At 45.7% G+C, this 19,405-nt stretch overlaps 1 long non-coding RNA gene across 1 annotated transcript in view; it reads right to left on the reverse strand.

Annotated features, from left to right (window-relative positions):
• LOC141165346 (uncharacterized) overlaps positions 1-12,801 on the reverse strand; it is a 36,291-nt gene extending 23,490 nt beyond the window's left edge. The window contains exon 1 of the long non-coding RNA XR_012251147.1: positions 12,747-12,801. This is a non-coding gene — a long non-coding RNA (uncharacterized lncRNA). The remainder of the gene's footprint in view (positions 1-12,746) is intronic.
• Between the last annotated feature and the right edge of the window lie 6,604 nt (positions 12,802-19,405).

Below are 19,405 nucleotides of genomic sequence, written 5' to 3' on the forward strand. Positions count from 1 at the left end.
AGAAATACTGCAGAAATTTTCTGCTTCATTTCTGCATCGTGGGCACATAGCCATATAAGGAGTCCACAGAGCCCTATGTCTGATGCCTAGACCTTCAGACTCTCTTCAAGATCTAATCTGTAGCCTGCTGAGCTTTGTTGACACCTCAGCCATTCTCACCAAAGCAAAAGAAACTCCATCGCTATTGACGCGCCCCCTGGGCCATGGGGTACTCGGTGCCGGGCCGGTCGTTGCTAGGGGAGATGTCACAGTGGCGGTGACCCAGTCCGTGACCCAGGGCGGTCAATCAAAAGGGGAATATTTACAGGGGATTTATAGTTTTTGTATATATAGTTCATGACGCCACCTGTGGTATGCGGCTATATGGAGCCGCCGCTGCTGTGCAGAACCTCTGGAGCTGATGTTGGTGCAGCAGGGTTGGTTCAGCTCTCCACAGGCAGAGCTTAGCTCCAGGGCAGTGTAGAGCTCTTGTAGATGTTATAGGTGATGCTGGGCGTTGTAGTGCAGGGGTCATGGCGCAGATAATAATCACAGAGACACTGGGGTGCAGTCTTCAGGGTCTTTACTCACGGTTGTTGCAATCCAAGTTACAGGTACCGGTGTAACTTCCCTTGTCGTGCTGCGCTTGCTCAGGGAGGGGTTCAGCCAACCCCCAGATATCTCTGGAGTACTTAGCGGGACCCCCTTCTGTGTGTTCTCTCTCTCTGGCCGTCTTCCTACACCTCACACCTAGTGTCCCAATCCGGAACCCGCGGGCCTTGTCGGGCGACGTCTGTTCCGTCCCCTGGGTCCTCTATGGCTACCTTCTTGGTGAGACTGATATGGACTGTTGACTGCAGGACTTGAAATACTGCAGCCTCCGGTTTCTAGTTGAGACATAAAGTACTCTGCTAGTTGAGGGACCGGTCCCCTTTGTGTGGCCTGACCCCTCCACCTCCTGGTAGATTGGGGCGTACGGGTGGCCTCCAGCACTTCCCGTACCCCTGGGGTCCCTTCCTAGTTCCTGGAGCCTTTCCTGCTCCTTTCTCTGTCTTCAGTCCTGGGCCTCTCCTCAGGCCCTCCTCCTGAGCAGAGCTCCTGCTCCTTCCACTTATCCTCTGAGACTGAACACTGAACTCTCTTCCTAAGATGGTTCCCTCTTTTATATCACTTCCTTTCATGTGCTCCCCTAATCTTCTTCCTCCTCCCACACCCTCTACATAGTTCCACCCTTCAGCTAGGGACCAGGGACTGTGCTCTCCCTTAAGAGCAATCTCGCCCTGCCCCTACTGATGTGGAATGTGTTGGATGCAGTTGGACAGGGCAGGAGACAGGTAAGACATGCAAGACAATTAAACAAACTTGCTTCCAGGTCATCTTTTTGGCAAACAGTAATCACCATTTGTATCTGTGCCATTTATTTTCTGGTTGCTACAATCATCCACATTCACCGTTCTCCCACAAATGCGGCACACTTCATCCATATTAATCCCTCACTCCTCTCTTCTCCTATGTACAGTTGTCATGCTCTCTTCACAATGTTATACCACGCAGATCCATTCATTCCCACCATACAACGCAGGAAACGCTCTCACAAATCACTCAATCATCTGCTCACTCTCTGTATCTTCCTTCTATTAGTCGCAGGTGATATTTCTCCCAACCCAGGACCCTCCAGTAATAATAACACTAACTCTTTCCCTGTTACATTCAGAAACCCTGCTAATCTCATTAATATTCCCTGCATATCTTCTGTCTCATTCAACTGTGCCCTTTGGAATGCACGCTCAGCTTGTAATAAACTCTCTTACATCCATGACTTTTTCCTCTCTAATTCCCTCAACCTTCTGGCTCTCACTGAAACCTGGATCCAGCAGTCGGACACCACCGCCGCTGCAGCTCTCTCCTATGGTGGCCTACATTTCTCTCATACCCCGCGACCTGACAACAGATCAGGTGGAGGTGTTGGTCTGCTTCTTTCAACAAAATGTACTTTTCAGGTTATCCCCCCTGTACCCTCCCTTATCTTCCCGTCCTTTGAGGCCCACACAGTCAGACTCTACCGGCCCTTCTCCCTGCGAGTGGCGGTTGTCTATCGCCCCCCAGGTCCCCCCCGTCAATTCCTGGATCACTTTGCTGCCTGGCTTACAAATTTTCTATCCTGCGACATCCCCACGATAATCATGGGAGACTTTAACATCCCAATTGGCGATCCTCTTTCCCCATCTGCCACGCATCTTTTATCATTAACCTCCTCCTTCGGCCTTTCACAGCTTGCTAATTCTCCTACACATGAGGACGGGAACACATTGGACCTGATCTTCTCCCGGCTTTGCTCAGTACATGACTTTACTAACTCTCCCCTTCCACTCTCTGACCATAATCTTCTTTCATTCTCTGTCAAGAACTGTGACTTTACTCAAGACACTCCCACCGTCCACACTTATAGAAATTTACGCGCCATTAACACCCAGAAATTTATAAAAAGGTTGCAATCATCATTGGCCCCAATCTCCTCCCTCTCATGTCCCGAATCTGCATTGAAGCATTATAACAAAATAATGCTATGCGCCCTGGATGAAGCCGCACCTCCTACACAAAGAACAATTCGGCATAGACGGCGACAACCCTGGCACACGCCTCAAACACGTCTTCTCCAGAGGTACTCCAGGTGCGCTGAACGGCTGTGGAGAAAATCAAATCTGCCCGAAGATTTCCTCCACTATAAATTTATGCTGAAAACATATAACTCTGCCCTTCACCTCTCCAAACAAACCTACTTTAACAACCTCATCATCTCACTTTCCAATAATCCTAAACGACTCTTTGACACGTTTCATTCTCTCCTCAATCAAACAGCACAGGCCCCGACCACCGACCTCAGCGCTGACGATCTGGCTAACTATTTCAAAGAAAAAATTGACCATATCCGACAGGAAATTTTCTCCCAATCCCCAAATGTTATGCATGCTCCCCCCCGCCACATTGTATCTTGCTCATTTTCTGACTTCGAACCAGTCACGGAAGATGAAGTGATCAGGCTCCTTGCATCTTCTCGCCCTACCACCTGCACCAGCGACCCTATTCCCTCACATCTCCTTCAGTCCCTTGCTCCAGCTGTCACCTCTCACCTAACTAAAATTTTCAACCTTTCCCTCTCATCTGGTATCTTTCCCTCTTCTTTTAAACACGCCAGCATACAACCATTACTTAAAAAACCATCCCTCGACCAGAACTGCAAGGCCAACTACAGACCTGTTTCCAATCTTCCCTTTATCTCTAAACTCCTGGAACGCCTGGTCCACTCCCGTCTAATCCGCTATCTCTCAGACAACTCTCTTCTTGACCCTTTACAATCTGGTTTCCGCTCTTTACATTCTACTGAAACTGCCCTCACTAAAGTCTCTAATGATCTACTAACAGCTAAATCTAATGGTCACTACTCCCTGCTGATTCTCCTGGATCTCTCTGCAGCATTTGACACTGTGGACCACCAGCTCCTCCTCACTATGCTCCGCACTATTGGCCTCAAGGACACGGTTCTCTCCTGGTTCTCCTCTTATCTCTCTGACCGCTCCTTCTCTGTGTCTTTTGCCGGCTCCTCCTCCTCCCTACTTCCTCTTACTGTCGGGGTTCCTCAAGGATCAGTCCTAGGCCCCCTTCTTTTCTCCTTATACACCGCTCCTATTGGACAAACAATCAGTAGATTCGGTTTTCAGTACCATCTCTATGCTGATGACACCCAATTATACACCTCTGCTCCGGACATCACCCCTGCATTACTACAAAAGACCAGTGATTGTCTTTCTGCTGTGTCTAACACTATGTCCTCCCTCTACCTAAAACTGAATCTGTCAAAAACTGAACTACTCGTCTTTCCTCCCTCCATTAATCTACCTGTGCCCGATATTGCCATCTCCGTTTGTGGCTCAACCATTACTCCCCAGCTACAAGCCCGCTGTCTTGGGGTCATTTTTGATTCAGATCTTTCTTTCACTCCTCACATCAAATCACTCGCTCGTTCATGTCATCTACACCTCAAAAACATCTCAAGAATCAGGACTTTTCTCACCTTTGACTCGGCAAAAACTCTTACTGTCGCTCTTATTCATTCTCGTCTTGACTATTGCAACGCTCTACTAATCGGTCTCCCTCTTACTAAACTCTCCCCTCTCCAATCCGTCCTGAACGCAGCAGCCAGGATCATATTCCTCGCCAACCGCTACTCAGATGCCTCTTCCCTGTGCCAGTCATTGCATTGGTTGCCCATCCAATATAGAGTTCGTTTTAAACTTATCACGCTTACCCACAAAGCGCTCCATGCTTCAGTACCCCCCTACATCTCCTCCCTTGTCTCAGTCTACCACCCTACACGTGCCCTCCGTTCTGCAAATGACTTGAAACTAAAATCCTCCATAATCCGAACTTCCCACTCCCGTCTCCAAGATTTCTCGCGTGCTGCGCCAATTCTCTGGAATGCACTACCCAGGACAGTTCGATTAATTCCCAATACCCACAGTTTCAAGCGAACCCTAAAAACACATTTCTTTAGACTGGCGTATCACCTAAACACACTCTGTCCATCCCAGCTTTCCCCCATATTAAAATCTTCTTCAACTTCGGGTTCAAACCAACCATGCACATAAAAGCCTCTGTCAGGACTGCACACATACTGGCTGGCGACCAGTCCATGTATTATTATTTATCCTATTCAGTAAATCAAGGCTGCATTATACAATATATGTACTTTTTACCTTTTGTGTCTCCCCCACTTCCTCATAGACTGTAAGCTCGCGAGCAGGGCCCTCACTCCGTTCGATATGAGATATGCTTATTCTGTATTGTCTGTATAAGTCCCCCCTAAAATTTGTAAAGTGCTGCGGAATATGTTGGCGCTATAAAAATAAACTATTATTATTATTATTATTATAAAAATAAACTATTATTATTATTATTAGGGTCCCGGGCAGTACTCCTTCCTTACCTGAGAGTGAGATACCACACCTCTGGGTGAGGTGCAGTACCTCTGTGGCGACCGAACCCTCAGGGGCGCCACATACCCCCTGGTAAAACACAGCACATCCGCAGGCTGTAACAGAGTAAAAACAGGGTATTTTACTGACATGCAATTTTTAGAATGCATTCGCATATAAGATCATAAACATAACATTTCTTCCTTTTATGGGAGGCACATTCCCTTATACGTTTCATTTTCCTTATTAAAACATTATAAAACTTTTTAGAGAACACTTTTTTTTTTTTTTTTGCACTCATAAAGCATTTCTCTCATAAAACATTTCTCACATAAAACATTTTTATCAGGTTACAGCGTGATCTGCAACCGGGTGTCCATGTCACTGACAAAGGTGCAACTTGGTGAACATGAGGGACCCGCCCGAAAACCTCAACGTAGGCCCTGGGCATGGCTGCAGGGCATAGGTGATCCAGGTGTTGGACCACGTCTTCGGCCACGCCAAACAGGTTTTTGTTCTGCGATCACTTTTGTATGTATAAAACCAATAAGGGGCACTTTAAGAAGTGCAACTATGTACAACAGAAAGTTTTTTGGTTATTCACCGTCCATAACCTGACAGTTCTTTTAAACGGGTAACTATAAAACTTTAAAGCACACAAATTAACTTTGTAAACTGGCAGAGTTGTACCCTTCCTGGTAACTATAGACAGTCTTTTTCAACAAACAGTTTAACAGGTGTGCTCCCTCCGGGGGAACTCCTGGTTCCTGCAGGCTGACCCAGCCGGGTCTTCAGCCTCGTACTGCAGGGAAATGTGTCTCCTTTTTGCCACTTGGTACGCTTGGGGGCATTCCCCCCGCGCTCGCCCTTGTGGCGGGTAAAGGTGACAGTCGCTGGGGTAAAGGTCTCGGCCGGGATGACCTTGTTGGAGGTGGGGTTCTACATCCCGCCGGGTGACGAAAATGTCCTGATCGGTGTGCAGCTCCCTCACAAAGCCCCACCCAGCGTCCAGATCAAATTTGACGACTATCCCCTCCAGACGGGGACTTGTGGTGGCAGCTCTCGCCTTGCGGGCCCGGGTTTTAGCCGTCATGTTCCGGGCCTCCATCTGTTCCCACCGCACCTGCCGGTCGTGACGCTCCTTCTCCAACTGCAAGAGCTCCCTCCTGCAGTGCTCTTCCCTCCTGCGGGCCTGGGTCTGCATTTCCCACGGGAACCCCATTAGGTCCCCCTCCCGGTTGTCCCACCGAAACTCCTCTCCTTCTGGGCAGACAACCGGGAGTGCAGGTGTCGGAGGGGGTCCTTGCTGGTCTTCATATTTAGCAGACCAGTCGTAGGTGGTGCTTCCGTATACCCACTCGGGTGCGGGGGTAGGTGGCTCCGGTTGGGGGCCCAGGAGCAGATCGGCAGAGCAGGCACCCGGGATCAGAGGTGCCGCCAGGGGCCCCAGGAGTAGGTTGGTGGAGCAGGCGCCCTGGATCGGAAGTTCCGCCAGGGAGCCCAGGAGCAGGTCAGCACTCTCAGCGCCCGGGACAGGGAGTATCTCCTTACCTGCTCCCGTGGCCGCGCTGGTGCCGTCCTCTGCCTCCTGGCTCCGTTCAGGCTCCTCCAGGGCTGGGACGCTGCTGGTGGAGTGCAGCGCTGGCTGCTGCCGGATCATCAGCTTCTCCAGCAGCTCCTTTTTCCAGCCGGCAATGGCGTCCTGCTGGGCCCTCTCCATCCTCCGGCCTAGCTCCTGGATTTCAGCCTGGAGGAATTCGGTATCCTCCAGGGATAGCTCTGCCATTGCCTCCTCCAGGGTGAGAGGCGTTGCTGACCGCTGCCGGCCTTGGACAGGAGCTGGCTCCTGACTCTCCATCTTGCCTGCCGGGTGCGGTCTGTCTAGACTGCCGGAGACTCCGCCCTGTCTCCTAGGTTTCTTTTCTCCTCTCCCCTTTCGGGGGCGGTTCCATGGCAACTTGCTGTCGGACCCACCTTGGGGTGGCCCCCCCAGCTTGATGGACACATCCACATACATGGTCACTGTTGCTCGGGGCGGGCCTCGCTTTTGGCGCCATTCTGGAACCCGGCCCACGATGGGAGGCGGTTTCTTGTTGTCTTTTGGCTCGCACACAATGGCGCCCGTTCTTCTGGGGTAGGCGCCACATTCTGTATAGAACACAGTCTCTAGGCGCACAATACCCGGTGATAACAGGTTGGTTCATATCCTGTTCATGACGCCAAATATGACGCGCCCCCTGGGCCGTGGGGTACGCGGTGCCGGGCCGGTCGTTGCTAGGGGAGATGTCACAGTAGTGGTGACCCGATCCGTGACCCAGGGCGGTCAATCAAAAGGGGAATATTTACAGGGGATTTATAGTTTTTGTATATATAGTTTGTGACGCCACCTGTGGTATGCGGCTATATGGAGCCGCCGCTGCTGTGCAGAACCTCTGGAGCTGATGTTGGTTCACCTCTCCACAGGCAGAGCTTAACTCCAGGGCAGTGTAGAGATGTTGTAGATGTTATAGGTGATGCTGGGCGTTGTAGTGCAGGGGTGATGGTTCAGATAATAATCACAGAGACAGTGGGGTGCAGTCTTCAGGGTCTTTACTCACGGTTGTTGCAATCCAAGTTACAGGTACCGGTGTAACTTCCCTTGTCGTGCTGCGCTTGCTCAGGGAGGGGTTCAGCCAACCCCCAGATATCTCTGGAGTACTTAGCGGGACCCCCTTCTGTGTGTTCTCTCTCTCTGGCCGTCTTCCTACACCTCACACCTAGTGTTCCAATCCGGTACCCGTGGGCCTTGTCGGGCCACGTCTGTTCCGTCCCCTGGATCCTCTATGGCTACCTTCTTGGTGAGACTGATATGGACTGTTGGCTGCAGGACTTGAAATACTGCAGCCTCCGGTTTCTAGTTGAGACATAAAGTACTCTGCTAGTTGACGGACCGGTCCCCTTTGTGTGGCCTGACCCCTCCACCTCCTGGTAGATTCGGGCGTACGGGTGGCCTCCAGCACTTCCCGTACCCCTGGGGTCCCTTCCTAGTTCCTGGAGCCTTTCCTGCTCCTCTCTCTCTCTCTCTTCAGTCCTGGGCCTCTCCTCAGGCCCTCCTCCTGAGCAGAGCTCCTGCTCCTCCCACTTCTCCTCTCAGACTGAACACTGTACTCTCTTCCCAAGATGGTTCCCTCTTTTATATCACTTCCTTTCATGTGCTCATCTAATCTTCTTCCGCCACCCACACCCTCTACATAGTTCCACCCTTCAGCTAGGGACCAGGGACTGTGCTCTCCCTTAGGAGTAATCTCGCCCTGCCCCTACTGATGTGGAATGTGTTGGATGCAGGTGTTAGGGTCCCGGGCAGTACTCCTTCCTTACCTGAGAGTGAGATACCACACCTCTGGGTGAGATGCAGTACGTCTGTGGCGACCGAACCCTCAGGGGCGCTACACTATCCTATGACAATAATTTGATACAGCTTTTCCAGGACATCGCTACATCCATCTTGGCAAAGAAAAGGAAGATCAGACCTCTTCTGCATGTTCTGCATGCAAACAAACTAAACTATCAACGACTATTTTTTTTGGACCTCAATGTCCTAAAAGATGGGAAACAAGTCTCTATTCGCACCCCAGAAGATCTCCAAAACGCTTGGGACATTCTGCAAATCACCCCAAGATAGATCCTTCTCCATTAGAAGATAGCTTTATTCTCTCACAACTGCAGAAGACCAGAGACTGGTCAGTGAACAGAAAAATTACCACTCCTAAAGCTAAAAAACAAGCATTGAAGCATCCCGTTTCTTGAAGACAATAGCAGACCTTAGAGTAGAAGCCCTTGACATCCTTTCTCATACAAGTTAGTGCAACATCCGGTCTCCTTACATCACTGTATGTCAGAAAGTATAATTGCTATGTTGTTTATATGATGTTTTCTTACCATTCTCCATACTGTTGATCTCTGTACTCAAATACAGGATGATTCACTACTTTGGAATTCCTCACCTGTTACATTTTGGAATCATAGAATCATAGATTGTTAGAGTTGGAAGGGACCTCCAGGGTCATCGTGCCCAACCCCCTGCTCAATGCAGGATTCACTAAACCATCTCAGACAGATGTCTATCCAGTTTCTGTTTGAAGACTTCCATTGAAGGAGAACTCAAAACCTCTCAGCCTGTTCCCCTCATTGATCACCCTCACTGCCCAAAAGTTTTTTTCTAATACAGATTAGATATCTTCTCCCTTTCAGTTTCATCCCATTGCTTCTCATGTTTCCATGTGCAAATGAGAATAAGGATGATTCCTCTACACTGTGACGTCCCTTCAGATATTTGCAAACAGCTATTGAGTCTCCTCTTAGCCTTCATTTTTGCAAGCTAAACATTTCCAGATCCTTCAACCGTACCTTATAGGACATAGTTTGCTGTCCGCTCACCATCCTGGTAGCTTTTTTCTGAACTTGCTCCAGTTCTTCAATGTCTTTTTTAAAATGTGGTGCCCAGAACTGGACACAGTATTTCAGATGAGGTCTGACCAAGGAGGAGTAGAGGGGGATAATTACTTCTTGTGATCTAGACTCTATTCTTCTCTTAATACATCCCAGAATTGTGTTTACCTCTTTTGCCGCTGCATCACACTGTTGACACATGTTCAGTCTGTGATCTATTAGTATACCTAAGTCTTTTTCAGACGTGCTGTTGCTTAGTTCTATTCCTCCCATTCTGTAGATGGAATTTTCGTTTTTCTTGCCTAGATGTAGAATTTTGCATTTCTCCCTATTAAATACCATTCTATTAGTCGCTGCCCATTATTCAAGCTTATCTAGATCCTTCTCAATTCTTTCTCTGCCTTCTCTAGTGTTCGCTATCCCTCCTAGCTTTGCATCGCCTGCAAATTTTATTAGTTTACCTTCAGTTCCCTTATCTAGATCATTTATAAAAAAGAACAACACTGGGACCAGGAGAGAACCTTGTGTTTCCCCATTTGAAGCACTCTTCCAATTGGATGTGAAACCATTTATTACCACTCTTTGAGTATGATCATTGAGACAGATGTGAATCCACCTAACTGTAGCCTTGTCAATCCAATACTTAGTTATTTTTTTAATAAGGATAATATGAGATACTTTATCAAATGCTTTGCTGAAGTTGAGATATACTATATCTACCCCCATTTCCCTGATCCACCCAGTCAGTGATTCCATCATAGAAGGAAATTAGATTCGTCTGGCATGACCTGTTTGCTACAAACCCATGCTGGCTCTGGTTAATTACTGTATTCTTATTCAAGTACTTACATATATGCTGTTTAATAATTTGTTTAAAGATCTTTCCTGGTATAGAAGTAAGGCTCAATGGTCTGTAATTTCCTCCATCTTCTTTCCTTTTTTGAAGATACAATATTTGCCCTTCTCCAATGTTCTGGGACTTCTCCAGAACACTCCAGAAATTTTCAAAGATTCTGGCTATCTCTTTAAGTACCCTAGGATGCAATTCATCTGGACCAGGAGATTTAAATTCATTTAAATTAGCTAAGTGTCCCCTCACCTTCTCTCTGTTTATAGATAGTGTGGCTTATTTCATTCCTTCGAAGATCAGTGAAGATCAGTTGATGTTACATTTGCTTTATTAGAGAACACAGATGCACAATATGAATATAAAAGTTTGGTCTTCTCAACATAATTTTTGACCACTTCACCCTTTTCATCATTTTCTTCACTAAACTTTCTTGTGCTTCACATCAGGCTTTGCAAGTAGCCCAGTGTGCTCCCATGTGGTGAGATTCTCCTACCAAGAAGCACACCTGTGTCTTGGTATTAAGACTTTTAGTTTGTCTGTGCACAGTTTGCTGTCTGCAGTCTACAGGACTTCTTCTGTCTGCCTGAGGCTTCCAGTACCTCTGCTACCTGTCTGTGGTCCCCCAGATGTCTCTAGCCCATCTGCAGCTTTCAGTACCTCTGCTGCTTATCCCCGGTCTTCCGGCACCTCTATTACCTGTCTGTAGTCTTCCAGAAGCTCTGCTACGTGTCCGCCTGTGGCTTCCAGGATGTCTCCTGTCCGTCTGCGGCTTCCAGTACCTCTGCCATCTCCTGGCCGTCGCTGGTCTGCTTTCAGCTTACAGTACCTCAGGTGCCTGTCTTCCTGTGGCTTTGAGTACCTCTGCTAATCGTCTTCTTTCTGCTGTGTCCTACTTGTCTCAACTGTGTGCTGCACCAACACCCTTGGCCCATTTGCCCACCTAGACCTTGGGCTTAGAGTATCCCCCTCACCTTGTGAGCCCTTGACACATCCACTCCTGATACCACCGTGGTGGCATTGTTGTACATTCATCAATTCCCCCATAAAATATAACCAAATTCTGAACCTTTTAACAACAAAATAAAACATCTATAGCCTACTACAAGAAACACACTTCAAAGCGAACCAAATCCCTAACCCTTCCCATTTTGAATTCCCTTTATGGTTTCATATTTGCAGCTCTACTTCCTCCACTTTTCACAGAGGCATTGCCGTTCACGTTGAAAGACTCTCTTTCAGACTCATGTAGTAGAGAGCAATGAGCCAGCAGGAGGATTCTTGCAGAATGTGCTGGAGATGAGGAAAGATTGCCATCTGCTGGCCAGACAAAATCAAGCGGAACCAAGTTATGCTAGAAGAGTTGAAGGGGGAGAAAATTCAGATGCTGGACCTGATCAGGTGACCTCCAGGAAGGATTTCCTGGATATAAAAGTCTAGCGCGCCAAGAGACAGGCAGATTTGGTGCCAGGCTGCAGAGTGGAGCAGACGTGCTCCAGAGGGACAGCAGAGCCCAGGACGACAGGCCTCAGCCAGAGGCCGGCGCTGTACCAGAGTTGGACATCACATGAGAGGCTCCGGACTCCTCACAGAAGCGCCCTGAGCCCCGCGCATATTGGTCAGAGTTAGGCCTGCGCCCCACACTGAGTAAGTTCCCGGGATCTGATGCCGCCTGTCAAGAACCGAGGTCTGGACCCCCTTACCCGAAGCGTCAGAGACTACCGTCAATGGTCAAGCCGAGAAGAGCTGAGAGAGGACTGCGACAGGAGAGAAGCGTCAGCAACCGCGGAGGGATTGCGCAAGTGAACAGGGCCGTCACTTCCAACTCTCACCGGTACCGGTGACAGTTGGGATTAGGACTTCAGGTTGGGAGGGGGCCGGTTGGTGTGTGGGAGGCTAAGCGGGATCTGATAGACTCCATCCGGAAGAGACTTGCAGTCTAGTGGGAATAACCGGTGACCCCCGCTAGGGCCATACAAAGAGAACTCAAGAGGTGACTCCCACGACTGGGTGCATCACACTTTTGCAAAGAACTTTACCGTTATTCGCTGAAACTATTTCTTATTGTTATTCCAAGTTGTTGTTTATTATGCCTGTTACTAACCCACTTGCATAATATTTGTTATACATATAAAGTGGTTATATCAATCCCTGACTGTTCCCGCCTGGTGTCTCTGTGCGCTGCATTCCGGCACCTGTGTTACACTCAGATGGAAGATATGTTCTTGCTTGTTAAAGGTCTTATTGCTAATATTATGGTAACCAGAGTCGTAACTAGAGGTTCAGCTCAGGGGAGGAAGCAAAATGTCTGAGTGGGCCGCTAACTGATTACAACTACTATGGCACACCCTGATTGTAGGTTTAGAAGAACCTCAGCAGATAACCGTGCTGATACTAAAAATAAATCTCTACACAAAGATCAACACTGATATTACCACCATATGGTGAACATACTGTATAGTGGTAGATACCAATCCTGCATGTAAGGGATTACAATACAGTTATATATAGTAACTTACCAATGACGTTCTTTCTGATGGAGTTCTTTATTTTTCCAATCTTTTCCATCTGGCCCAGACCGACATGACAACTTCTTCCAGGCACGACTCTGCAGAGATTACAACAAAGACACATTTGACTTCTCACATTTCCATCACAATCCCCATCTTTTCCCAACCTGCACAAACTCCTCATCCTGCTGATACCCCAATGCTGAGCTGCATGTGTCCCTATTACTGCACCTGCTCTATGGCACAACAACAGCTCTCCGCTTACTGTCCCACATAGTAATGCCACCACTGTGCCCCTTACATTTTAACAATGCCTTCTTTGTGCCCTCTAGATGGTAAAATTTCCCCCTAGAAAATAGTAATGCCCTGTGCAAGTGCCCTAGAAAGCATTGTCCACATTTTGCCCCATTGATGCCTACAATACTCCAAGTGCGCCCCTATAACAATAATATTTCCTAAGTGCCCACATAACATTTAATGATGTCCATTGAGTCACCCAATGTACAGCTCCTCTATACACAGTATGTTGGGCCCATAGCTCCCTTATACAGAGTATTATGTCCCCACTGCTCCCCCAAAACACAGTATCATGGCCCCCACAGTAAAACCCACACTGCATAATGGCTCCTAGACTGTATAGTGGCCTCCACAGAAGTCCCCACACTAGTCCCCAAACTTTATAATGGCCCCCCATTGGCCCACAAAGTGTATAAAGGCCCCCAAACTGTATAATGGCCCCATATTAGCTTCTATGCTATATGATAGCTACCGTATTTGCCCACACTGTATAATGGCCTCCACAAAAGTCCCCACACTAGTCCCCAAACAGTATAATGGCCCCCACATTAGTATCCAAAAGTGTATAAAGGCTCCCACATTAGCCCCCAGGCTGTATAATGGCCCCCTTATTAGCTTCCATGGTGTATAATAGCCACCGCATTAGCCCCCACACTGTATAATGGCCTCCACAGATGTCCCCACACTAGTCTGCAAAGTGTACGAGTGTCCTCAAAACATCACTGCTCTAGAGGAGATCTGCATGGAGGAATGGGCCAATATACCAGCAACAGTGTGTGCCAACCTTGTGAAGACTTACAGAAAACGTTTGACTTCTGTCATTGCCAACAAAGGATATATAACAAAGTATTGAGATGAACTTTTGTAATTGACCAAATACTTATTTTCCACCAAAATTTGAAAATTTTTTTTTTCCAAATCAGACAATGTGATTTTCAGGATTTGTTTTCTCATTTTGTCTCTCATAGTTGAGGTCTCCCTATGATGGCAATTACAGGCCTCTCTCATCTTTTTAAGTGGGAGAACTTGCACAATTGGTGGCTGACTAAATACAGTGGGGAAAAAAAGTATGTCAAATGTGGACAAATGTAAATGTATATATATATGTATCACAAAGAATATAATATTGAAGCCATATTGTTATGTTTTTGGCTGTGATAGAATGAGGACATATACAATGGGTACGGAAAGTATTCAAACCCCTTTAAATTTTTCACTCTTTGTTTCATTGCAGCTATTTGGTAAATTCTAAAAAGTTCATTTTTTTCTCATTAAAGTCCACTCTGCACCCCATCTGGACTGAAAAAAAACAGAAATGTAGAAATTTTTGCAAATTTATTCAAAAAGAAAAACTGAAATATCACATGGTCATAAGTATTCAGACCCTTTGCTCAGTATTGAGTACAAGCACCCTTTTTAGCTAGTACATCAATGAGTCTTCTTGGGAATGATGCAACAAATTTTTCACACCTGGATTTGGGGATCCTCTGCCATTCTTCCTTGCAGATCCTCTCCAGTTCCGCCAGGTTGGATGGTGAACATTGGTGGACAGCCATTTTCAGGTCTCTCCAGAGATATTCAATTGGGTTTAGGTCTGGGCTCTGGCTTGGCCAGTCAAGAATGTTCTGAAGCCACTTCTTTGTTATTTTAGCTGTGTGCTTAGGGTCATTGTCTTGTTGGAAGGTGAACCTTCGGCCAAGTCTGTGGTCCAGAGCACTCTTGAAGAGGTTTTCATCCAGGATATCTCTGTACTTGGCCGCATTAATGTTTCCTTCAATTGCAACCAGTCGTCCTGTCTCTGCAACTGAAAAACACCCCCATAGCATGATGCTGCCACCACCATGTTTCACTGTTGGGATTGTATTGGGCAGGTGATGAGCAGTGCCTGGTTTTATCCACACAAACCGCTTAGAATTATCACCAAAAAGTTCTATCTTCGTATCATCAGACCAGAGAATCTTATTTCTCATAGTCTGGGAGTCCTTCATGTGTTTTTGAGCAAACTCTATGCGGGCTTTCATATATCTTGCACTGAGGAGAGGCTTCCGTCGGGCCCCTCTGCCATAAATGCCCGACTGGTGGAGGGCTGCAGTGATAGTTGACTTTGTGGAACTTTCTCCCATCTCCCTACTGCATCACTGGAGCTCAGCCACAGTGATCTTGGGGTTCTTCTTTACCTCTCTCACCAAGACTCTTCTCTCACGATTGCTCACTTTGGCTGGATGGCCAAGTCTAGGAAGACTTCTGATGGTCCCAAACTTCTTCCATTTAAGGATTATAGAGGCCACTGTGCTCTTAGGAACTTTGAGTAATGCAGAAATTCTTTTGTAACCTTGGCCAGATCTGTGCCTTGCCACAATTCTGTCTCTGAGCTCCTCGAGCAGTTCCTTTGAGCTCATGATTCTCATTTGATCTGACATGCACTGTGAGCTGTGAGGTCTTATATAGACAAGTGTGTGCCTTCCCAAACAAAGTCCTATCAGTTTAATTAAACACAGCTGGATTCCAATGAAGGGGTAGAACCATCTCAAGGAGGATCACAAGGAAATTGACAGCATGTGACTTAAATATGAGTGTCTGAGCAAAGGGTCTGAATGCTTATGACCATGTGATATTTCAGTTTTTCTTTTTTAATAAATTTGCAAAAATTTCTACATTTCTGTTTTTTTTTTCAGTCAAGATGGGGTGCAGAGTGTACTTTAAGGAGAAAAAAAAGAACTTTTTAGAATTTACCAAATGGTAAAAAAGTGAAAAATTTAAAGGGGTCTGAATACTTTCCGTACCCACTGTATATATTAGTCTACCAAATTCCCCTTTGTCTATAGTCAAACAACTTATCTCTCACACAGCACAGGATTCAACAATATGGAGGACAGAAACCCAAAAATATTGCACCAAATGGAGGCCACATGGGGATAAGTCCATATTAAATGCCAAAAGTCAGCATTCGGAGAGTGACAATCATGGCACCCTGCAGAGGGGGTTCTGCTCATCTTGTGCAAGTAAATGGGAGTCAGGTAGGTTTGATATACAATATAAATCTGAGTCAGATTACTATTAATTGCCGGTGATACTGCAAGATGGGAACACATCACATCCTGCCCGTCCAACAAGGAGGGGATTAAAGCTTTCCTCCTTGCTTACACTTGGATCAGGGAGGAACCAACCTCAACCAACAAAAGATGCCTATATAGAGCAGTAACCATCCATTTATGGCTCTGGGATCTAATGACACCAATAAGGGGGTATGAGGAGATGCGAGCAGTAGGCGCAGTGAACTGTGCATTTAATGTCTCAGTTGAAAGTATCTGAACATGTATGAGGAATAATAAAGGCCTCCTGAAGTTGAGCAAAGGAGGAAAGAACATTATTATCAATAACATCACCTACGCATCTAATTCTCTGAGCATCCCACAAGTGGGCATCAGGAACTGTTAATGGAGAGAGAAAGGTTGGATTGTTCCATATGGGAAGGTCAGGGATAACAGAATTAAAGTGTAGTAACTTTTCAAGAATCTGATCAAATCTGAAGCGATAATTTGTGAATGGGTAGGAGATCACTACTGTTCATATAGGTTAGTCGATCCAAAGAACTAAGCAAACAATTGCCCACCACCATGATAGTAAGTAAATAATCTGCTATGGTCAAAGGGGAAGGATGAAACCAGGTCATACGTTTTTATTGTCTTTCTGCAGCGGAAACGCAGGAGAACACATAAAATCCACACACCTGGCGGCTACCTCACACACGACTTTATCAATTAAGTTTTATCAAAATTATGTATCAGGAAGTTTCCAAAACAAAGGTCCTCTCAGAATAAAGTGATGAAAAAATATTTTTTTCTATAAAATAATTTTTATTGTGTAAAAGCGCCAAAATATGAAAAAAACAATGTAAATGTGGTATCGCTGTAATTGTACGGACCTGAAGAATAAAGCTGTCTTATCAATTTTACCACATGCGGAATGGCATAAGAAAAACACCCAAAAAACAATTTCTGAATTGCAGGTTTTTGTTTATTCTGCCTCCCAAAAATCGGAATAGAAAGTGATCAAAAAATGTCATGTGCTCGAAAATGGTACTAATAAAAACATCAACTTGTCCCGCAAAAAAACTACTCTCATATGACTGTCGGACAAAATATTGAAAAATGATAGCTTTCAATATATAAGGGTGCAAAAATTTGTTTCTGCAATAAAAAGCATCTTCTAGTGTGTAACAGCAGCCAAACATAAAAAAAACAATATAAATCTGGTATCGCTGTAATCGCACCGACCTGAAGAATAAAGTCGCCTAATCACTTATACTGCATGAGGAATGGCGTAAAAGATAAATAAAACCAATTCTTCACCTGCTGTTGATTTTTTTTCATTCTGTCTCCCAAAGATCATAGTAAGGCTTGGCTCACATTTATCCTGTGCTCTGTACCCAGCGCTTACACCGGGGTTTCCGTGTAAATCTGTGAAATATGTGATTCAGACAGAACCCCAGGCAGAAGATTCCCTATAATGAGGCAGACGGAGACACAGTGGACGCCGTCTGCCCTGTGATCCGGCGGTGTCCGTCTTTTTAGGCTTTAGGAGTGCATAAAAGTGTCGTCGGCCACAGTTTTGTACACTTCTGAAAAGAAGGACAAAGCTGAACAGAGGTCAGTCTGAGTCCAGAGTAACTCTGCTGCCTCATTATAGTGAATGGAATCCTCGTGGGTTTCAATTCAATCGTGTCACTTGGAGATCTAGATGGAAACCCTTATGTAAGTGCTTAGCATAGAGCGCAGGATAAATGTGATCCAAATGTTATATAAAATGTCCCCAATAAAAGCTTCAACTCAATACATAAAAAAAGCCTCCATTCTGGTCCGTCATCTGTCAACGGAAATATAGGGGGCTTCCACATTACTGGTAGTACAAAGGCTCTAGAAAAGTGAAATGGCATCTCACCCCCCAAAAGAAATTCAGCAAATTATGCGCTCCCAAAATCAAATGCCACCCTCCCTTCTGAGCCCCAGTGTGCCTACACCACATCTAGCGTCCAGACATTTGGCATTTCTGTAGCGATGAGAGCCCGCCTAATTTACTGGTGCATGTCTCCAGAAGCATGAGCCGGGCACTACCATTTATTGGTCACTACAACGTACTGGTCACTACAACATACTGGACACTGCAATGACGGTTTTCAATTTTCCCTCAGCAACATCCACTGCTGTTTGTTTCTGGAAAACACCCATGGAGTCAAAATTGTCACTACACCTGTAAATAAATTCCCAAAGGGGTATCATTTCCAAAATGGGGTCACTTGAGGGGGGATTCTGCTCTCCTAGCACCTAGCACTCCAGGAGGCAAATAGCGCTTCGTCCCTCCCAAGTCTCGCCGTATGGCTGTGCAGTACTGCACTGCCACATATGGGGCATTTCTACATTAAGCAAAAATTGTGAAATGAATTTTGGTGCCATTTTTACCCATTTCCCAGTGTGAAAATGTAAAATCTGGGGCTAAAATAATTTTTTTGTGGTAAAAATTTAACCCCTTTACAACCCAGGGTGGTTTGCACGTTAATGACCAGGCTAATTTTTACAATTCTGACCACTGTCACTTTATGAGGTAATTACTTTGGAACGCTTCAACGGATCCCCCTGATTCTGAGAATGTTTTTTCATGACATATTGTACTTCATGATTGTGGTAAAATTTCTTCGATATCACTTGCGTTTATTTGTGAAAAAAACAGAAATTTGGCGAAAATTTTGAAAATTTTGCAATTTTCAAAATTTTAATTTTTATGCCCTTAAATCAGAGAGATATGTCACACAAAATAGTTAAGAAATAACATTTCCCACATGTCTATTTTACATTAGCACAATTTTGGAACCAAATTTTTTTTTTATTGGGGAGCTATAAGGGTTAAAAGTTGACCAGCAATTTTTCATTTTTCCAACAAAATTTACAAAGTCATTTTTTTACGGACCACATCATATTTAAAGTCACTTTGAGGGGTCTTTATGACAGAAAATACCCAAAAGTGATACCATTCTAAAAACTGCACCCCTCAAGGTGCTCAAAACCACATTCAAGAACTTTATTAACCCTTCAGGTGCTTCACAGGAATTTTTGGAATGTGGAAGAAAAAAAAATAACATTTAACTTTTTTCGCAAAAATGTTACTTTAGACCTAATTTTTTTTATTTTCGCAGAGGTAACAGGAAAAAATGGACCCCAAAATTTGTTGTGCAATTTCTCCTGAGTAAGCAGATACCCCATATATTGGGGAAAACCAGGGTTCGGAAGGGAAGGAGCGCCATTTGACTTTTTGAATGTAAAATTTGCTTGAATAATTAGTGGACACCATGTTGCATTTGGGGAGTCCCTGATGTG

Source organism: Phyllobates terribilis, unplaced genomic scaffold, assembly GCF_046119375.1.
Source record: "Phyllobates terribilis strain yellow unplaced genomic scaffold, ASM4611937v1 Scaffold_11__3_contigs__length_659146591, whole genome shotgun sequence".
NCBI lineage: Eukaryota > Metazoa > Chordata > Amphibia > Anura > Dendrobatidae > Phyllobates > Phyllobates terribilis.